Raw genomic sequence first — 11,474 nt, forward strand, 5'->3', positions numbered from 1 at the left:
ACACAGATCCCAGTGCTCTTCCAGGGGGATCTCCATGGATCTTGTGTGGTCCCTGCTCAACGAGCAGTGGCCTGTGCCATGGATGGCAATTTAAGGTAACCCCAAGTTGCGACCTCACTCCTCACCTCCATCTCTGTAGCTGACTTCCCTGTTCTAATACCTGTGAGCTCTGCAACACTCAGATACCCCCGATCCTTGATTCTTCTGTGACCCCATGAGACCTGAGGCCATGCTGTCCCCGAGTGGTCTTCTCCCTGACTTAGCCTCTGGATTGATGTTCCTCAGTGGGGCAGGCTTTTAGAAGTTCTGATTTTTTGCTCCATTGCTCTGCCACTTGCTGGGAACTGGCCCCTTCCCCCGAGGTCTATCTTCCCCTTGCTTTGGATTCACTTCTCTGCTGGTCCTAGCTTTCAGAATGTGGTTGATTTTCTGTTTCTACAACGGCTGTTATTCTTCTATTTGATGTCCTATTGGATTTGTAGGTGTTTGGAATGGTTTGATAAGCTACTAGCTGATCTCCTGCTACCTGATGTCATCTCAGCCTGCTACTTCTCCCACAATACCTCTTTAACTTATAAACACAATCAGCTCCCCCAGTTTTTCCTCTGCAAGTTGACAGTGATCACACAATAATTGAAAATCAACTGCTTCATATAGACCAAGAATCCTGATGTAGGTATTTCACAGTAGATAAGGAGATGCACATGTACAATAATTTGAGTACATGTAAATTACCAACTAAAATAACTTTTTTTTATCATTTTAATATATTATTCCAAGAATGCATGGATTTGGTATCAACAAACCACAGGATAAAATGATGGTTCCCTAACCTATGCCTTTTGGTACCCAAGGCAAATACTTCAAATTATTTTATGATTTTTCCCAGTACTTCCTCAATATTTTAAACTCTATGCTCATCTTCTGATGCTTGATTCCTAAATCCAAAATACCGGGCCATGATTTGTAACTCAGGCCAGTATGGATGAAGAGTCATCACCTTCCTACATTATCAAACTTTCCTCTTTCCCTCCCCATTATGTCAACACAGTTACATATCACATTATGTGTGATGATAAGCACCTAGAGCTTTGTTCCATCTCCTGGAATTTGTTTTTCATATATAAGACATATAACAGTATTGTAAAACATCACGTTATTTTATATGCATGACTGCATAGATTTCTTCTCATATTACCATAATTTCTCTCAAAGAGAATTTAGGATATTGGTCTACGTCATTTTGAGGATTATCAAGAAATTGTTTCCAAGACAATATTGAACATTTCCCTGAAAATGCCCTTTAATAGATTATTTATTTTATTTTTCTGTGTTCTTTTCACCATCTTTGAATATTGTAGTTCATATATTGGTTTGGAAAAAAAGGGTTTTTTTTAATAATATATATTTAAAAATAACTTTTGTTTTCAAAAATAAATCACTGTCATATGCATTTACAGAAATGTCCATAAGTATATGATGGATCATCTTATATTATTGCTCTCATCCTTTTATCTCTCCTAAGTGTCAAATTTTGTGTTTCACTGTTGCTTTCTGGTCAATTATCATCAGTTTATCTTTTGAGACTATCATGAAATATATTATATTAATTATAACCTTTATTTTCCAGAAGTTTTTTTTTATTTTTTTGGCACTTAATTTTATATAACACATGACATTTTTACTTTGGATTTAACAAATTCTCATATTTTCTCTGAAGACATCAGAAGTTTTTATAAAGTTTTCTTGCATTTACCTCAATCATTTTTAATTCAGTGTGTGTGTGTGTGTGTGTGTGTGTGTGTGTCTTTCTCTCATATAAACACTTCCTCAACATTCTGATGGCTTTGGTCCTAGAAAAGTATGAGAGACTGAAGCACTGCAATCCTTTGTGGGCATAACATGTTGGGCTTTATACACTGATGGTATTTCTTCTGGAGAAGATACCCTCCACTCATTCCTACTTAGAATAATCTCAAAAGTGCCATTTCTCCTTCTCTTTTTAAGTGTCTGTTCCTTAAAATTTCTTCACCTTAAAGGTTTTTAACATTTTCACCTCTGATTCTACCCTGGACTATGTTTTCCACTTTATTTAAATTTATGCAGATTAACCACTTTATCATGTTAGTTGAGTTTTTTGACTGGAGTAGATACATTTAGGAGCTAAACTCACACTTATCAAAAAAATGGAAATAGCTTTAAATGCACAAAAGCAAGAGATAAAACAGACCAAGAAAAGGTGGCACAAAGCAATTCATAATATATAATTATTGAAAAACAGAACAATACAGATCTTTTCAGAGAGCTTAAGTAGAATCAAGAAGGTAAAATAAAATATTAGAGAAAGTTATCAGGAAAGGAATTTCTTGAAAGCATTTGAATATTGAGTGAGGAGGAAGAAGTCTGATTCACATAAATTATATTTGGCAATAACTATTTACTGTATATTTCTAGGGGAAAAAGAAGCAGAGAGTAAGTCTTGGCATCAAAATACATGAATAAACAAAAAGGATATATATCTGCAACATGACCTGATAAATTACTATAGTTCCAGAAATATGAATGCTTAATTATAAAGAAAAAAAATCATTGCCTAAGTGTCATAAAATATATTCAATATGGGCTTATAATTTGTGCATTTACATTGACTTACAATGCATATTTAACTACAAAGTCTGATGTTGGTAATGACTAAATTTACACAGGAAAATGAAACATATGTATCTTGATAGAGTCACAGACTGAAGTTCATGACTCATCAAGATTTTAACTATGAGGTAATTTTTTTTTTCAAAATGTGTGTTAATTTTTTAAAAAGCCACCATGTGTCCTGAATAAATCATGGTGGAACTAAAATAATGAAGTAATATATTATTTTTCTGTACTTAATATTTGTGTCTCTTTAGGGAATAGTAAATTAATGTCTCATGGAAAATATGAACCAAAGATCAAGTCATATCTTCTTACTGGGGGTTATTCCCACCGTCAAGAATTGGCCTGTTTTTCTTCATTCCCAGTTTTCTCATTTTCTTAATGGCTCTGTTTGGTAACTTGTCCGTGATCATCCTCATCCTCCTAGACACCCATATCCACACACCCATGTATTTTCTACTTAGTCAGCTCACCCTCATGGACCTGAACTATGTCTCCAACATTGTCCCTGAGATGGCTTCTAATTATCTCTCTGGAAACAAGTCTACTTCTTTCATTGGGTGTGGAATTGAGAGTTGTTGTTTTTTTTTTTTTCATTACTTTAGCTGGTGCAGAAGGATTATTATTGGCCTCTATGGCTTATGATCATTATGTAGCAATTTCCTTTCCTCTCTGTTATCCCATTCATCTGAGCAAGAGTGTGTGTGGTGATAACAGGTTCTTGGATCACGGGTTCAATCAACTCCTGTGCTCACACTGAATATGTCCTTGGTATACCTTGCTGTTGATCCTGAACCATCAACAATTTCTTTTGTGATGCTCCAGCCATGTTGAGTCTGGCCTACATGGATGCCTGGGTCTATGAGTACACTTTGTTTGTGAGCATCACTCTCTTCCTTGTGTTTCCTTTCATTGGCATTGCTTGTTCCTATGGCCAGGTCATCCTTGCCATCTGCTGCATGCATCCAAAGGAAGGAAGAAGGCCTATTTGTCCTGCAGCACCCATTCACTGTGGTGACTTTCTACTATGCATCCTTTGTTTACACTTGTTTATGTCCAAGATCCTTCAGATCTCCACAGAGGATAAGGTCCTGGCAGTCTTCTACACCATCCTGACCCCAGTGCTCAACCCAATCATATATAGCCTGAGAAACAAGGAGGTGATGTGGGCCCTGAGAAGAGTGGTTCTGAGGTTCTGCTAGTCAAAAATATAACAAATTTCTCACTAGTCTTGCTGCTTCATTCATTAATTTCACCTTGTACACTCTTTATGAACAATGCCATTCTAGGATTTAGGATAAGGATACAGTAATCTAGAAAAATAAGTTATATATATATATATAAATAAATTTATAAATTATATATATATATATACAAAAAAGAAACAAAAAAGAAAATTGCCACAAAAACAGAGTATCATTATATATTCCCTATCACTCTGTTTTTGTGGCAATTTTCTTTTTTGTTTCTTTTTTGTTATGAATAATTTATTAAATGTAAGTTGAATTCTAAAGGCCACATATATTTTCAATGATATGAGTACCTAAGTATTAAAGAAAATAAGACCATAATACCCAAAATATGGAAAGAGTCCAGATGTCCATTGAGAGATAAATGAATAAAGAAGATATGGTATATATACCATTATGTAAATTATGTAAATCTATACATATGCATAGATAGATATATGTGTGTGTATTATAACTATATTTATGTGTGCATTTCTATATATAGATAGATATAATCTATGGATATATATGTTATATCTATACATATATAGGTATATAATACAAATTAGACATTGGATATACAGATATATATTATAATATTACTCAGGCATAAAAACAGAATGAATTCTTGCCATTTTCTATCACATGAATGAAGCTAGACTGTATTAGGCCAAGAGAAGTAAGTCAGAGAAAGACAATTACCATAAGTTTTCACTCATATGTGAATTCAGAAAAGAAAGGTGCAAAGAGGGAAAAAAGAGAGAAAGACAAAACAATAAAGAGATCCTTAACTCTAAAGAATGAGCAGTTGGTCACAGAGGGGAGGGTGGTGGGGGATGTGTTAAACAGGGGATGGGGATTAATGAGAACACTTGTGATGAGCACCATGCGTTATGGAAGTGTTGAATCACCACATTATATACTTGCAACAAATATTATGCTGTATATTTTCTAACTGGAAATTAAATAAAGTCTTAAAAACACGTTAAGTGGTGACAAATGATAAAACTTTAGCTACAATGGACAATTTGTGTAGCAAGCATAGAATGTTTTTAAAATAACTCCAATAACACTGAAGTATGTAATGGAGTTCACTTTGCATTCAATTGTTGCAAATGGTTCTCAGTGCTTATGCTTGGAAACAGAAGTTTAAAAAAAAGTCTGTATCAATGACCAATCCTACTACTGATCAATTAATAAAACAATATAAATTAATTTTCTTTGGGAAATTAACATATATATATCCATAAAATATCACACACGTATATGTAAACATATAACATAAAAGATAAAACACTGAATCATATTGAAACAAATAAATTTAGCACAATTGAAAGTGGAAAATTCCTGGATGAAAGCTGATTAGTATCTTAGCTAGGGTTTGTGAGATTTCATTTTCAACCACAGTAGGCAGACTTGTGGTGGCTCTGTTATATTGTGATTGCTTTTAGAAAGGGGTTTTTCTCTGTTCTCCATGCCACCAGTGGTTTCTATCCTAAAAATAATCCTCCTCATTTTTCTGGAAAACATCAACTTTGCTGCTTAAAGCTTGTCTTATTTAGTAGAATTATAAATAGAGAATGCCTAGTAACCATCAGAGTTCTAAGGAGAATTGTTCTTAATATACTGTTGGTAACCTTATGATACTCATCCATGAGGCTGTTTCATTGTAATCTGTAGACATTCACTTAAAAGAAATTTAGTACAACAGCATTATAAAAACTTTTATTTTTAACCAATGATTGTGTTCCCTGGGTGGCTCAGTGGGTTAAGCATCCAACTCTTGATTTCATCTCAGGTCATGTAAGATCTAGCCCCAGTGTTGGGCTCCAAATATTGTGTGGAACCTGCTTAAGATTCTCACTCCATATCCCTCTGCCCCTCCTCCCATGCCCTAAAAGTAAAAAATAAAAGAAAAATTAAAAAGTGTACAAATTCTTATATATTCCCATTATAATTTAAAAATATATATAATTTAAAGAGATGCCAGCTTCTTTGCATATAACCCTATGTTGTTGTCAGTAGTAGGAACCCATATATTTCCATTTAAGTAATTCAGAATGAGGATCCCCAGACTGATCTCCTGCTTTATTGGTACATCCCTTCCTTTACTTAAACCTAGCCCAAGAAAACAGTGTTCCATTTTCATAAATGTAAGTCAAATATATACAATAAACCTATTATAATAATAATTATATTTCAAAAATAGAGGACAACAAGGTGATATAAATTACTCTATTTGGCTTTCAATAGAGAATTATTTGATTTAAAATTATATTACTGGTGACTTTTTAAAATTTTTTTTATTTTTTCAGTGTTCCAAGATTCATTTTTTTATGCACTACACCCAGTGCTCCATGCAATATGTGCCCTACTTGTATCAATATCATGGGATTAGCGAATTTTGTTTTTTTGTTTGTTTTTAATAAATTTATTTATTTATTTTTCAGCTAACAGTATTCATTGTTTTTGCACAACACCCAGTGCTCCATGCAATACATGCCCTCCCTATTACCCACCACCTGGTTCCCACAAACTCCCACCCCCACCCCTTCAAAACCCTCAGGTTGTTTTTCAGAGTCCATAGTGTCTTATGGTTCGCCTCCCCTTCCAGTTTTTTTTTTATAAACATATAATGTATTTTTATCCCCAGGGGTACAGGTCTGTGAATCGCCAGGTTTACATATTTCACAGCACTCATGATAACAAATACCCTTCCCAATGTCCATAACCCCCTCCCCCTCGCCCTCTATCCCTACACTTTGAAGAGTTTTGATCAGGAAGGGAAGCTTTACTTTGTCAAATGCTTTTTCAGCATCTATTGAGAGTATCATATGGTTCTTGTTCTTTCTTTTATTAATGTGTTGTATCACATTGATTGATTTGCGGATGTTGAACCAACCCTGCAGCCCTGGAATAAATCCCCCTTGATCGTGGTGAATAATCCTTTTAATGTACTGTTGAATCCTATTGGCTAGTATTTTGGCGAGAATTTTTGCGTCTGTGTTCATCAAGGATATTGGTCTGTAGTTCTCTTATTTGGTGGGATCCTTGTCTGGTTTTGGGATCAAAGTGATGCTGGCCTCATAAAATGAGTTTGGAAGTTTTCCTTCCATTTCTATTTTTTGGAACAGTTTCAGGAGAATAGGAATGAGTTCTTCTTTAAATGTTTGGTAGAATTCCCCTGGGAAGCCGTCTGGCCCTGGGCTTTTGTTTGTTTGGAGATTTTTGATGACTGTTTCAATCTCCTTACTGGTGATGGGCCTGTTCAGGTTTTCTATTTCTTCATGGGTCAGTTGTGGTAGTTTCTATGTCTCTAGGAATGCATCCATTTCTTCCAGATTGTCCAATTTGTTGGCGTAGAGTTGCTCATAGTATGTTCTTAAAATTGTCTGTATTTCTTTGGTGTTAGTTGTGATCTCTCCTCTTTCATTCATGATTTTATTTATTTGGGTCCTTTCTCTTTTCTTTTTGATGAGTCTCGCCAGGGGTTTATCAATCTTATTGATTCTTTCAAAGAACCAGCTCCTAGTTTCATTGATTTTTTCTATTGTTTTTTTTGGTTTCTATTTCATTGATTTCTGCTCTGATCTTTATGATTTCTCTTCTCCTGCTGGGTTTAGGGTTTCTTTCTTGTTCTTTCTCCAGCTCCTTTACGTGTAGGGTTAGGTTGTGTACTTGAGACCTTTCTTGTTTCTTGAGAAAGGCTTGTACCGCTATATATTTTCCTCTCAGGACTGCCTTTGCTGTGTCCCATAGATTTTGAACTGTTGTGTTTTCATTATCATTTGTTTCCATGAATTTTTTCAGTTCTTCTTTAATTTCCTGGTTGACCCATTCATTCTTTAGAAGGATGCTGTTTAGTCTCCATGTATTTGGGTTCTTTCCAGCTTTCCTCTTGTGATTGAGTTCTAGCTTCAGAGCATTGTGGTCTGAAAATATGCAGGGAATGATCCCAATCTTTTGATACCGGTTGAGACCTGATTTGTGACCCAGGATGTGATCTATTCTGGAGAAGGTTCCATGTGCACTAGAGAAGAATGTGTATTCTGTTGCTTTGGGATGAAATGTTCTGAATATATCTGTGATGTCCATCTGGTCCAGTGTGTCATTTAAGGCCTTTATTTCCTTGTTGATCTTTTGCTTGGATGATCTGTCCATTTCAGTGAGGGGAGTGTTCAAGTCCCCTACTATTATTGTATTATTATTGATGTGTTTCTTTGATTTTGTTATTAATTGGTTGATATAGTTGGCTGCTCCCACGTGAGGGGCATAGATATTTAAAATTGTTAGATCTTCTTGTTGGACAGACCCTTTGAGTAGGATATAGTGTCCTTCCTCATCTCTTATTATAGTCTTTGGCTTAAAATCTAATTGATCTGATATAAGGATTGCCACCCCAGCTTTCTTCTGATGCCCATTAGCATGGTAAATTGAAAAATAGTGTAAATGTCTTTCTCTCACACTCTGAAGTATCAAAGGGCAGGTGATGAAGACTTTAGGGTAGATTTAAAGCATCACTGATAATTACATTTATAATTGCTTTTTATTTTTTCATATGGATTTGAGTTACATTTACTGCCCTTTCATATCACTTTGAAGAACTCCTCTAATATTTCTTATAATACTAATGTGTTAACAATGAACTCAGTTTTGTTTACCTGGGAATGTCTTTTATTTTATAGCGTTGCTTAGCTTTTGCTGCTTATTGGCACAAAGACTCCAGGTTAACCAGAAGTAGATACTTAGGATATTCTCAGATCTTCGCTAAGCAGGTGCACAGCCCTGTACATGCACATAGCCCTATGTATGTGCCTTGAGGATTGCTAGGATTTCATTACAGTATTTTCAGCCCTGTCTAGGGACATCTCATTCTTCAGTTTTTCCTTTTAAACTTTATGATTAGCCTATTGTTTGTCTAAATTGTTATCTACTACCTTAGGCATTCATGATATTAAGCAATTGCCTCTAATTGTTTTCTTTATATTTATTTATTCATTTAACAGACAGTGACCACAAGTATGCAGAGAGGCAGGCAGAGAGAGGCGGGGGGAAGCAGCCTCCCCCTGAGCAGAGAGCCTGATGCGGGGTTTGATCCCAGTACCCTGAGATCATGACAGGTGCCCAGCCTCTAATTGTTTTTAACAAGTCTCTTGAGTCTTTTTACACTGAGTGAACTTTGAGTCAGTGCTTATGGACTGATTGCCTGTGTCCCCAGTGCCCCCTCACCCCAGTTCATATGCTGAAATCATATCCCCAATGTGATGGTATTTGGAGGTGGAGCCTTTGTGAGATGATTAGACCAGGAGATGGGATCCCTCATGAGTAGGATTGTGTCCTTATAAAAGAGACTCCAGAGAGCTCCTTCACTCCTTTTGTTGTGCAAAGACACAGTTAGAAGACTGCCATCTGCTAATCAGCAGTCAGCCTCTTAGCATGCACTGAATAGATGGGTGCCTCAATTTTGGACTTCCCATCCTCCGGAACTCTTTGAAATAACTATTTGTTGTTTAATCCATTCAGTCTATGACATTTTTGTTATAAGAGCCTGAATATGGGCTAAGACTGTTAAAATAAAGATAGCTTTGGAAGTGAAATCTTCTAGGGAACTACCAAACTGGTTAAATAATGAAAATTCTCTTGCATTCCCTTGAATGGGCTTTGAAAGGCTCCAATCTTGTTCTTCTTCCTCCAGTGCCTGCCAACCTGTAGATTTTCATGGGATTGTGAAGCTGTCGTTTTCAAGGCTATCACTGAGCTGGCGTGGGGTGAATGGGAATAGGCCAAGTTAAAAATGCCATGAAACTCTCTCTCCTTCTGATATTTAGCATTTTTAAAAAAATTTTATTTATTTATTAGAGAGAGAGACAGAGTGAGAGAGCATGAGAGGAGAGGTCAGAGGGAGATGCAGACTCCCAATGGAGCTGGGAGCCTGATGTGGGACTCGATCGCAGGACTCCAGGGTCATGACCTGAGCCAAAGGCACTTGCTTAACCAACTGAGCCACCCAGGTGCCCCGGTATTTAGCATTTTTTCAAATTAAACACTATCCAGATTCCTGCAAGCCATCAATTAATTCCAGAGTTCTGAAATGTGGATTCTGACCATTAAACACACACACACATATTCATGCATGCACACACAGTTTTCTCCTGACTTTTATGGAAGGTTTTGGAGGCTTTTACGTTGCCATTTTTAGTAATATCACCTATTCATTTCCTTTTTGAATCTTATTTTGATCAGAGTGAGATAAGTATATTCACAATATGAAAACTGTACTACTTAGAGGTGGGTAAAAGGGTTTGTGCCCATCTTACATTCCTCAGTACATGCACAGTCCACACAACTTCTCTACTAATGACATGCCCATGATAGCTTGATACCATATTAATGGTGGCTATTGGTATAAAACAAGCACCAAAGAAATAAGCAATAATAAAACATAATGGCCACCCAAACTAAGTGAAAGGTTAAAATCAAGTATGGCTAGTCTGTTGACTTTTTCAAATAGGATTACATGATTGGTGCTATAATGCATAAAACAGCCATGTCAACACTTGGCATTCCTGAGTGGGAATCCCAGGCCTGCAGATGCTTCATTTTCCTGATTCTGGTTTTCCTCATTTGTAGTGATACCAAAGACATCCCAGATTTCTCTGAGTACTAGCTATGGCATAAATCCGTGTGTGTCGCATAACAAGGATTCAATCCAAAGCAGCTATCATCAATAGAAAGGTACTAATCAGTAATAACTATTGTTATTTTGTCATCAATATGCTATGTCTCACAGGGAATATTGAGTATATTTTCCCAAACTGATTTAAAAATTCAGATAATGCTGGGGCGCCTGGGTGGCTCAGTGGGTTAAAGCCTCTGCCTTCGGGTCAGGTCATCATCCCAGGGACCTGGGATTGAGCCACACATTAGGCTCTCTGCTCTGCAGTGAGCCTGCTTCCCTTCCTCTCTCTGTGTGTGCTTCTCTGCCTACTTGTGATCTCTATCAAATAAATAAATAAAATATGTAAAAAAAAAGTTCAGAGAGTTATGTCTTTCAAAATGTGTATAAGGATATGTAAATTACTGGCATTTCACCTTGGGGGAGGTGATAATGAAATGGAAAACCACCATTGTAAGAATGTGCCTTTGAATGTAAACATCCGAGTGTGGTGTAGATATGGTGCATAGGTGGGAATTGTGTGTGGTATTGTGAAGGAGTCCATGCATCCCAGAATATAGGCGATGGATAGTGTGGCCTGAGGTTTAAATTGGTTAAGTCAAGCCATAAGGGGAAAAAAAACAAAACAGGTATAGGATAGGTGAATTGAGGACAAGGAAGAGTGAAAGAGAAGGCTAAGAGTTGTGAGCTGTTCATAGGTAGGAGAACACAGAAGAGTGGATAGACTAAAGAAATAAATAGAATTCAATGAGTCATTAAGAAAACAAGAGGTGGGGAGACAAGATGGCGGGGAAGTAGGAGGAGGCGCTCTTTCAACCTATACCCTAAAGTGAGCTGATTACCTACCAAAGAACTCCGATCGCCCATGAAATCAGTCTTTTTTTTTTTTTTTAAGATTCTATTTATTCATTTGACAG

This window comes from Meles meles, unplaced genomic scaffold (assembly GCF_922984935.1).
Source record: "Meles meles unplaced genomic scaffold, mMelMel3.1 paternal haplotype, whole genome shotgun sequence".
Classification (NCBI taxonomy): domain Eukaryota; kingdom Metazoa; phylum Chordata; class Mammalia; order Carnivora; family Mustelidae; genus Meles; species Meles meles.